Raw genomic sequence first — 10,269 nt, 5'->3', positions numbered from 1 at the left:
GGAGCTCGTGCGCACGCCGCCGGGTGATCCCAGAACTTCAGTCTTTAAAGAGTTCACTGCGCGAGCCCGCGAGCCGCGCCGCTGCCTGCGGGAGGAGGCCCCGGCGGGAGTGTGCGGGGACGGGTGCTGGGGTTTGGCTAGAAACACGTTCCGAAGATCTCAATGGAGTTTTTAATCTCCTGGATATCTGTTTGAATCTGTTTTATGGATTCAATTTCTTTCCTATGTTGGGCACTTATTGTTTCCATTTCTTTCTTATGGTAGGCCTTCATGGCTTCTGTCGTGGTCCTGAGCTCATCTATTTTTTTTGTCAGTTTCTGTTCTAGAGTCTCGAATCATGACTTTCATTTTGCTCACCATCTCTATGGTTATCTGGGAAATTATTTTTGTTTTGTATTTTTCTATAGCCTAATTGATCTGTTTTGTTACTTCCTGTGCTTTGAGTTCAGGGTGTCCTGGTGGTTCACTATCAGACTTTTCATCATCATTTGCCCTACTGTTTTCCACTGGTGAACTGGAAGTCTGTCTTTGTGTCTTGTTTAAATGTTTTCTTTTTTATTTTTGTTGTTGGGTTGTCCTTGGTTTAATTATTGGGTTATTTCTTAAATCTTCCTGATATAGTTGCAGTTTAGTTTTTGGGTCTCTAATGACTCATAGACATTCTCATTTTCATAATATCAGAGAAAACAGCTCATTGAATCAATTCAAATCCTTATCCCAACTAATACAATCAGCCCCACAATATGATTAAGCACAACTTGCAAATTGACCACTTGTGGTAGTCATTAGTCTATCACCTTTAAACCATGTGAATTAAATTAGAATCAAGAAGCAATCCAAAATATGTTTGCAGTGAATAAACTTTTCAATATAGGATATTTACCATTTAGGATGGGGTCTTAGACAGAGTTAGGATGAGAGGAGTAGATAAGGAAAAGAATTGGAGAAGGTTTCAAGTGAAGCCAGAGGACATAGAATGACCACACAATCTTTAGGAAACTGTTAAATTCAAAAGAGATAGACATAGTAGAAGTATAAGAACAAGAATATATCCCCTTAGCAGGAATAGGGGCTCACTTTCCCTTGAAACTATGGACCTTTTAGTGAGGTAGAATGACAGAAGAAAAGAACATAAAGAAAAGAGAAAAAAATGATAAAAGAAGAAACCTGAGTTAGGGCAGGAGCAGAAACAGAAAGGGAGATGAGGGATAATATGATGGAGCAAGAGATTGAGTTGGAGTAAGAGGACAGAATAAGGAAAGAATTTGCAGAGTGGAACGAGGAAAAGAAAGAAAAAAAAAGGATTTGAAGGTCCTCTTTCAGACTATATCTCTGCTGTCATAATGTACAACACATGATGCCATGTGCAGAACCTAGTCCCCTGATCTCAGCTAACTGATGGCAGAATCCCACGACACAGACTGACCTCAGGCTGCAAGGCCCAGATTGAATTCCCCTATCTCCTGAAGGGTTGAACTCCACACAGTTCTACTACAGGTTTCCCCTGCCCCCTTTTTAAAGATGTTCAAAGTTTGGAGCTCAAAAAAATTCCCTTTATGACCACCTCTGCTCTTCAGAGTGGGTTCAAAGACTGGCAAAATCACTAGGTCTGAGAGCATGGGGTGGGGGGGTCTGTTTGGGGGAGTTCAAGGGTGCCTAAGTGGCTACCTTCATGGCACTGGAGTGGCAGCATCGTCAGGGGAGGGTGTAGCTAAGCAGGCCTTTCCTTGCCACTTTTCATAACAAAGAAATGTTGATTTATTATGAGTCACTATGACTCCAAGTCATTTCCATCATCATCCTATTATTGATGTTATTGACTAATTAAGAGATGGAGCTGGCTCGCCCCAGGTGCCCCCACGTACTCTGAAGAAGCAGCGGCCATTGAAATGGGAGAGGGCCTGTCATTGCTGGTGAGGCTTTGTGGGTGCGTAAGAGACATCTTTATGTCCAGCCAACCAAGCTGGTTCTAGAGAGTCTGAGGTGCTCTTCAGAGTTTAAAAGTTTGCTGCATCAGAAGAATCTGACATTAGAGAATATCTAGAATTCCATTTTCACTATACCAATAAGAAAACTGGCTCAGGAGGCACAAATCCTGATAAGGGTTGTATTGCTTAGGATGAATTTTTTCATAGCTCTCCAACAGTTCTGGGCTGAGTTTGAACATTGTTAGTGACAAGGAACTCATTGCCTAATGAAGAAATCCTGCTGAATGGTTTACACATTTAGTTATAAACCCCATGCACTCTTTAGAAACTGATTTAATTTTTCTCATGATAAACCTTTTAATATTTAAATTAAATGAAATGGAGTACTACTCAGCCATAAAGAATGAGAAACTAGAGTCATTCATAGTGAAGTGGATGCATTCTGAGGCCATACTCTTAAGTAAAAGAAATAAGACACACATGTGTAAATATCAAATAGTTTCTCTGGTGTGAAAACTTAAAGTGTAAATTGTAGAACAGTATACAAATTGCATAACTGATAATGTGAAATAGGAAGAAGAGCGCTAAAGGTGTACGGGAAGTGGGAATGGTAGGGGAAAGGAAATAAGGGGCAAGAAAAAATATGAGAAAAAGTAAAAATGGAAACAAAGTCTTTGTGAATAGGGGAGGGTGAAGGGGTGAGGGGAGGGCAGGGGTATGGGGAAAAATAAGAACCAAATTCTGTCATGTAAGGGTACAAGATTCCAATGATGAATGTAACTATACTGTATACTTAGAAAGCGCCAATAAACTCAATAAGATAAAAAAAATTTAAATGCAATTATCTTTTAATGTTGAAATCCACTTGTTTTTTTTCCACAAATCTAAATATCATATCCTTAAACTGTTTCTAATTATCCCAATTCTTTTTTGGGCCTAGTTGCTTGAGTTTGTTTCCATTGTGCAACGTGGTCAGCAAATGCTTGCATAGTAGATCATCTGCAAAAGCAGTGTATCTGAAGTTCAAGTGGCTGATGACAATAAAAAAATGTGCAAGACATGGTGAGAACAGAAGCCAGGATTCTGCTACTGAAAATCTTTCTCAAGGATATGATAAAGCCCATGAATTAGAAACACATGGTAATGGCCATCACTATGGCTCTGAGCCCATATGATTTTTCTTTATTGCCATGCAGTCTTCTGCATAATATTAACAGGTGTCCCCAGCCTTTCTTTGTATGGGGTCAGACAATAAACCTTTCAATTCTCAGTGCTTTTGCAACTATTCAGCTGCTATTGGAGTGCAAAACAGCTAAGTCTGATTTGTGAACAAGTGGCTGTACTGGAACTAAACTTACTAAAATATAGAGCCAGGCTATTATGCTAATTATTTTTAAAAAACACTTCAGACTTTTTAAAAACAAAGGGCACAAAATATAAATGAGGTAAAAAATAAAAGACAGATAATGGAAGTAGGGAGATAAATCTCACATAGGTAGGGGATCAAGAGATACAGAGAAGGAGGGTAGAGAGGAGGGGAATAGGATAAAAACCACAATTATGATATGTTATGTAAATGCGTTGACTCCATTCAAGGTATATAATCATTATATACTGCAAACATATACTAATAAAATTTAAAAAAAATAAGGTCAATGAAGGTGTCTGGCATGATCTTTTGCTTAGTGAAGCCAAGTGGGTTACTACTGGTGATTACTATTCCCCTAGTGATTCTCAAAAATTTCCTTAATGAACACCTCCGGAATGTTGCCCTGGGTGGACATCAGGCCCACTGGGTTATATTTCCCTAGATCCACTTCTTTTTAGAAATTGTAACTGCATTTAACCAATTGCAACTTCTAGCACCTCTCCTAGGTCACTTAAAATTACCTGGCATTAGCTTGGCAGTTTCAGGATTACTGTTTTTCTTTGGTATTGGAAATATAATTCCTCTCCTCAACTCTATTTTACTCTCTTGAAATTGGATGTAGTGGGAGTATTTACATCACAGATACAAATCCACAGCACAGTTTAGAGCCCCTGCACCCAGGGTAAGTAAATCACTGAGGACTTCTAGCTGCTCTCTTACAAATATCTTCCCCACCTTGAGTTTACTTTTCTCTTAACAATATTCCTGCCAGGCATTTTAGCCAGAAGAAATTTTTATTGACACAGAAAACAGAAACTTGAACAAAAAATTTCTGTGGCCCACAAGTTATTGGATTCAGATGGGAAGTTTGTTCCTTCCTTTATTTTCTTGCTTTGAACACAGCTACACAAAGTGTTATAGGTTGCTCTTAGTATTTCTGGAAAGACATAAGTGACTGGGAGAATGTAACCTTACTGGCTGCATTCTTCACAGTCTTTGTTACTCTCCTATATAGTTTCTCTGATTTGCCCTTCCTTCCATTTTGGTACTGGGGATAAACTCGGGTCCTTGCAAGGCAGGCGGCAGAACCACTGAGCTAAATCCCTGGCCTTTGCTAAGTATTTTACCTGTGTTTTCTGCCTGTGTCTTCTGAAATGGTTCTTGAGGTACCTCACCATTTTCTCACCTTATAACAATGTGCTGCTGCCTTGCAGAATGGCAGTTCTAAGAACAAATTTGAGAAGATTAAGAGACTCCCTAAGTTAGGACTGACAATCAGAGATCTTTTTACTCAATGCACTTCACTTACTCGAATGTTGTGCTTGCTTTGCCATTTGGTAAAAGAACACACGACAAATCTGAAACCTCCTCATTAGTAATTTGAACTTTGCTCACTTACAATGAGCCTGGCCCCCACTATAGCAGACTGAATGCAATGAAACTAAAGCCTTCTCTCTCACTTACCTCCATGATACTCAGCAGAGTCATGGAAGATCTTGGATAATTAGATTTACTAAATGGCAGTCAACAGAGGCAACCACGACCTGATCCTACTTCATGATCTTCTCTTTGAAAGAAATTCATTGATCTGTCCTCAGGCTCTGCCAAAGTAAGGATCCTGGATAGGTCGCTAACTGGTATAAAAATGTTTCTGTTCCCAGCAGTTTCACTTATATGCCCTTCAATCTCCTTCCCATTTTGGAAACAGTGACCCTCTTCAAAACACTGCCTCACTGTACCCTTCTGTAGATGACACAGGGACAAATATTTCACTGCAAAAAGTCATTTAAGAGATGAATTCAGGAAGTAAAGGTAAGGAAGACAGGAGATGAAGGAAAACCAGTAAGCAAGGTGTATGTTTCTGAGCAGGCTGTGGATTTGTTTAACTGTGCCTCACTGGGGACTTTTTGAAGACTGAACAGAACTTTACTGCTCAGTATGATAGCCACTGGTCACATGTAGCTTGAATTAAAATATTAAAATTAAACAAAAGTCAAAGCCAGTTCTTATTTCACAATTACAGTATATAAGTGTCCAATAGAAGTGTTTGCCAAATGGCTACTATTTTGGACAGCTACAAAATAGTCCACTCTGTAGCTCGGGTACAGAATATCCCCTTGGAGTTGCCCACCTGGGAGCAAGAAAACCAGGGAATTGATACATTAATCTGCCTGTCGGTGGTCAGTGGCTGCTCTCCTCACCTGTCTCCATATATCTGCATCTCTCTATACAGGTACACAAACATGGGTGGTAGGGGTGGACACAACAGTGTCTGCAGTAAGTGCAAATCAGTCATGCCACTCCCTGTTTGCTAAACCCTTTTAATGAATCCCTATAACACTCCCGATGGAACCTAAACTCTTTTTTATGCCCTACATGTCCTCGTGATCTGACTTCAAGGTTACTTCCAATCTTCTGCCTCTTGGCTCTCCATTGTTCTGCTTTGGCATCAAAGTGAAAGCCCTTCCCTAGGTCTGGCAAACCTGTCAAATCCTTCTTTGATGAGGGCCTTGGCACATATTGCTCTGCCTTCCTGTAGCATCCCTCCCTCCTCATCCTCTACCCACTCCCACCCCCAGTCTCCACATGGCCATTCTCTGTCATCCTCCAGTTCTCAAACTCAGTGTTCTCTGAACACATGACCTAAAGTTTGCGTACTTGTCCCTTCTTGGTTCCTCTTGAAATGCTTACATCGTTCTTTGTAATCATTTATTCGTTTCTGTTTTCATCTGTCACCTCTAGAGCTGCATCTGACACATAGTGAGTACTGAATAGATACTTGTTTCTTGGATGAATAAGTGAATGGAGGCCATATTTACCGATGGGGATAAGATAGGACATGAAAGGTCATTCCTCTGCAGAAATACAGGGGCATGTGAATTTTCTTGGCCAATTAGCCTAGATGACTGGCGCCTGCTCATCACTCACACATGGTAGAGTGACCGTGACATTGTGTGTAGCTGCCGATAATCATCTTACACACCAGATGCCTCCTCAGGTCACTAGTAATTTACATTCTGCAAAAACTCGGGGTACCAGCAGGGTGAGTTCTCCAATGTGCAGTTGCCTGCCTGTGTTGGCAGCACTCAAGTCTGGCTTACACTTTTTTTTTTCCTTAGTGGTTTAGAAACACTGGTAATGGTGATAACAAATGGAGAGTTTTACAAATTCAACAAGGATCTTAGACTTCAGGCATTCCAGAAAGAGCGTGAAATAAAAACATGTGAAAAAAGAGTGTGAAATAATAAATTTTGGCTGTTTACCCAAGTGTGTTTGCCCTGAGTAGGACAGACCTGACTCAGGGAGTTTATAGGTAACAACATAGTCACAGCAATCTGAGAATAATAATAAAGATTGTTATTTACTGCTATCTTTATATTTATAAAACAATTACACTATTTCTTTAGTTCTCCCATAACCATTATGCTTTGTCTGATGATCTCTATTTTCAGACATGAATATTGAGAGACTGCAAGCTTTTCAGTAAATCAAAATTAAAAGCAAAGACACAAGGACTTGACCATTTAGGGGAGTTCTTTCGATTACAGTTCTTGGATTGTTTTTAGTATACACAATATCTTTCTAGCCTCAGGTAGGGAGGGGAGAAGAGAAGAGGAAAAGTGATGGTGGTGAGGTGGGTGACAGGTGTGGGAGGCTCCAAGTTTCCAAATCTGACCATCTTGTGAGGATTCAGATTAGGATCCAGATGAATTCACCTGGTATCCAGATGAAGAAGTAATGATCAGGCCTTCGTGAGTGGGAAGAAGCCACAACATATCATGTGGGAGGTTGTGTGGAACATAGAAGCAGAGAGTGAAAACTATTTTCACTGGGCAGTGGTGCCTAGCATTATTTTGAGTAAATACACAAGCTTCCCAAGTCCTCTTCTCCCAACTGGTGGGATTTCCCAACTTGATGCTGCTTCGTTCCAATACCCATATTTTGCTCCCACTCTAGCTTGGTTACCCCACAGTTGGAGTCCATGGAAATAAATCCACTAAGTCCATTTGAGTACAGTAGTTGGTCCTCTTCTGCAACCTTGAAATCCACTCACAGAAGACACATGATGTCCTTTCTGTTCCCACAGTATCCCCATAGAAGAAACAGGTTCTGTGTAGTCTACTGCAACTCAGATCTGCCTTCTTTCCTCTTCTATGACTCCAAAAAAGCACAGAAGAAGATAAATACATGAGATACTAGCATTTTGGGCCAGATTCACAAACTGGTGTCCCATAGATGTAAGTCTTCAGCCGCATCTTTTAACAGAATTTAAGTGGGTTATAATATGTAAGTTTGGAGATTTCATATCAACATGCAAATGTTTAGATAATCCTAAAAATAAAATCAGAAGAATCTAGCTGCGCTTATTTGCTAATGTTGCATGGTGACTGTGGGCTAGGGCTAAATTCCGGCTACTGGTACTCTGTGAGTTCCAGGATCTCTACCCTCACTGCAGCACGCTCTCATCTCAGGGAGCCCTCCTAACTACCTCATGTCACATGGCTAGCTCCTAGAGGAATATGAGCCTTTTATGACATGTTCTAGAACTTCACTTGAATGAGCTATAATTTAAAATTTTATTTTTTTATAGCAAGAAGCCACTTTCAGCACATACCGCATGGCCACAGATTCATTGGCCTCAACCTAACTGTTTAGAAACAGTCACATGGAGTGTCTGGCCCCAGGCTTTCTCTAAGATATGCACATGAGTTTTCTCTTGAGTTAGAGCTTTTCCAAGTAGGTGATAATTGCTTTTGGGAAACCATCACCTGATCTGTGAATACACTTGATTGACTGGCATCCATATTTTTATGGCTGGTGATTGGGTATTCTGTTTAATGAAACAAGGTATTTGAATAGACACACAGGAATTTAATATTTCTAACATAGGGCAGGTTACCTAGATAACCAAAATAAATGAGAGCCATCATGGACTATAATGTGAGCAGGGAATACCACTGAGCTTGTAAGAAAGGGGGACTCTGGCCTACTAAACCTACATTCTCTACTAGGAAATCTATTGTAGTGGTGCATGTGTAGTTTACCCTGAAGCCTGAGCATGATTCTGTTTCATCACTTTTATGTTTTGCCCATGAATCCCAAGAAATTAGATTCTATCACTGTTGCCACTTGTATCAACTTCCCCTATTCCTCAGTGATGCCCTTTTATCGTTTTGTTTTGTTTTTTAAAAATAAATTGAGATGGCCTGAGTTCTACAACATCTTAAACGCGAGCTTGCATCTGTGGAGCAAATCTTAACAGCTTTGGAAGTGGGACTGTTGGGCTTAATTAAAAGTAAAAGCCATATTGAGACATGGTATTTAACCTGGGAGAAAGGAATGCTTGTGGTAGATCTCCCCATATAAACCATCTTATTCTCTCCAGAAGTTCTTGTATCAGTGTCAGAGGCACGGAGGCATTATATATTGTGCTGTGAAATCACTACATTGTGAAAGTTATGCTGCATTCAAGGGAGAAGCGATGCTACATTGTGTAGTGGTGAAATACTTCTTCAACATTCAATAATAGAAAAAAAATCCAAGCCATAAACTTCTCAATGTGCTTTTAAAATCCATCAATGGAAAATCTAGTCTCCCCCAAAGCCAACAAATTAATTTTACTTAAAAATCTCTACCTTAAGAAATAAGCCATATTTCCCCTTTTTACCAGGAGATCTCTGGATGAAACCCCTTGCATTTGCTCTAATTATGTTACCAGATTATTCACACTGTACTTGGTGCATCGATATTAGTCATACCACACTGAGTTCTTTTTTACCAAAAATAAGCAATATAAATTTTTGCACTATAAATGTTCAGATTCAATAGGCAGATGGTAGCTACTGAATTCCCCAAACTACAGCAAGTTAAATTTAAACACAATTTGGTGGTTCACACATTTGTATAAAGGATTTGGATAAATCCAAATTAAACTTGATGACATTTACAAATATTTGGACTGTCTTACTGGATGGCTGCCTCACTCTGATGTGGTCTTTTTTTCCTTGTTTCTTTTTCTAGGTCTTTCAAGGGAGGTGATTGCATGAATTGATCACTGGGACGTGAGCTCACAGCTGAAGCCTTTTACATTATTTCTTTTATTGACTTACAGTTTCTGCTTCCAGGACAGGAAAAGCTGTGAGCATCACATACTGTGAGTTATGTGAAATATCTGTTTGGCTAAGGCCTTAGGAAAGAGAGCAGTCTTCTTCCCCCTCATTGTATTTTCATTTGGAATGAATGCTTTTGAAAGACGCTGCCAAGAAATATTAATATCATAGTAGCGTCCATGTATTCAGAAAATTTTGGACAATAACAGTGCTTACAGCCCCTTGGCTGGAAGTAGTCAATCTAATTTTAGGAATGTGGGGAAATTGTTTTGTAAAAATCTAGATGTCTAGTTGTCTTAAAAAAATTGAGGAAATGACAGTGTAATAACTGTATACTAACCTGGAAATAAATAGTTGTAGTTTCCCGTTACTCTTAGAATGCGCTTTTCTTTAGCATTGTGACTACCCATGTCCCTAAATGCATAGACCCTGGGGGCTTTGTACTTAACTCTCTTATTCTACTCTTTCTTGAAGATATAGTACATCCATCTTTTGGTATATTAATTCTCCCATTAAACATTTCTATTTTGTTTTGTTTAAAATTTTTCCAAATTACATGTGATTGTAGAATTTTTTCCTGCACATTTTGAGATACACTGTTTTAGACAATTATTTGCATTTGTGATTTCAATTTTAATCCAAAGTTCACAGATGGAATTTGTAATATATTACTTGATATACGGCTCTGGGCTGCAAATTCAGAAAATTCTGATTTGCTCATATGAATTTAATGCTACCTTCTCAGAAAATATTTATTTTATGAAAGGAGAAGACTAGATTTTGCAATCAAGATTCTATTTCCATCTCTGGACATTTTCAAAGGCCTTCAAAACACAGAATCAATTTTTCTCGTTAGAGTTTA

Source organism: Fukomys damarensis, unplaced genomic scaffold (assembly GCF_012274545.1).
Source record: "Fukomys damarensis isolate Sample0158 unplaced genomic scaffold, DMR_v1.0_HiC HiC_scaffold_28, whole genome shotgun sequence".
In the NCBI taxonomy this organism is placed as follows: Eukaryota; Metazoa; Chordata; class Mammalia; order Rodentia; family Bathyergidae; genus Fukomys; species Fukomys damarensis.
Note: the sequence above shows the minus strand (reverse complement) of the source record.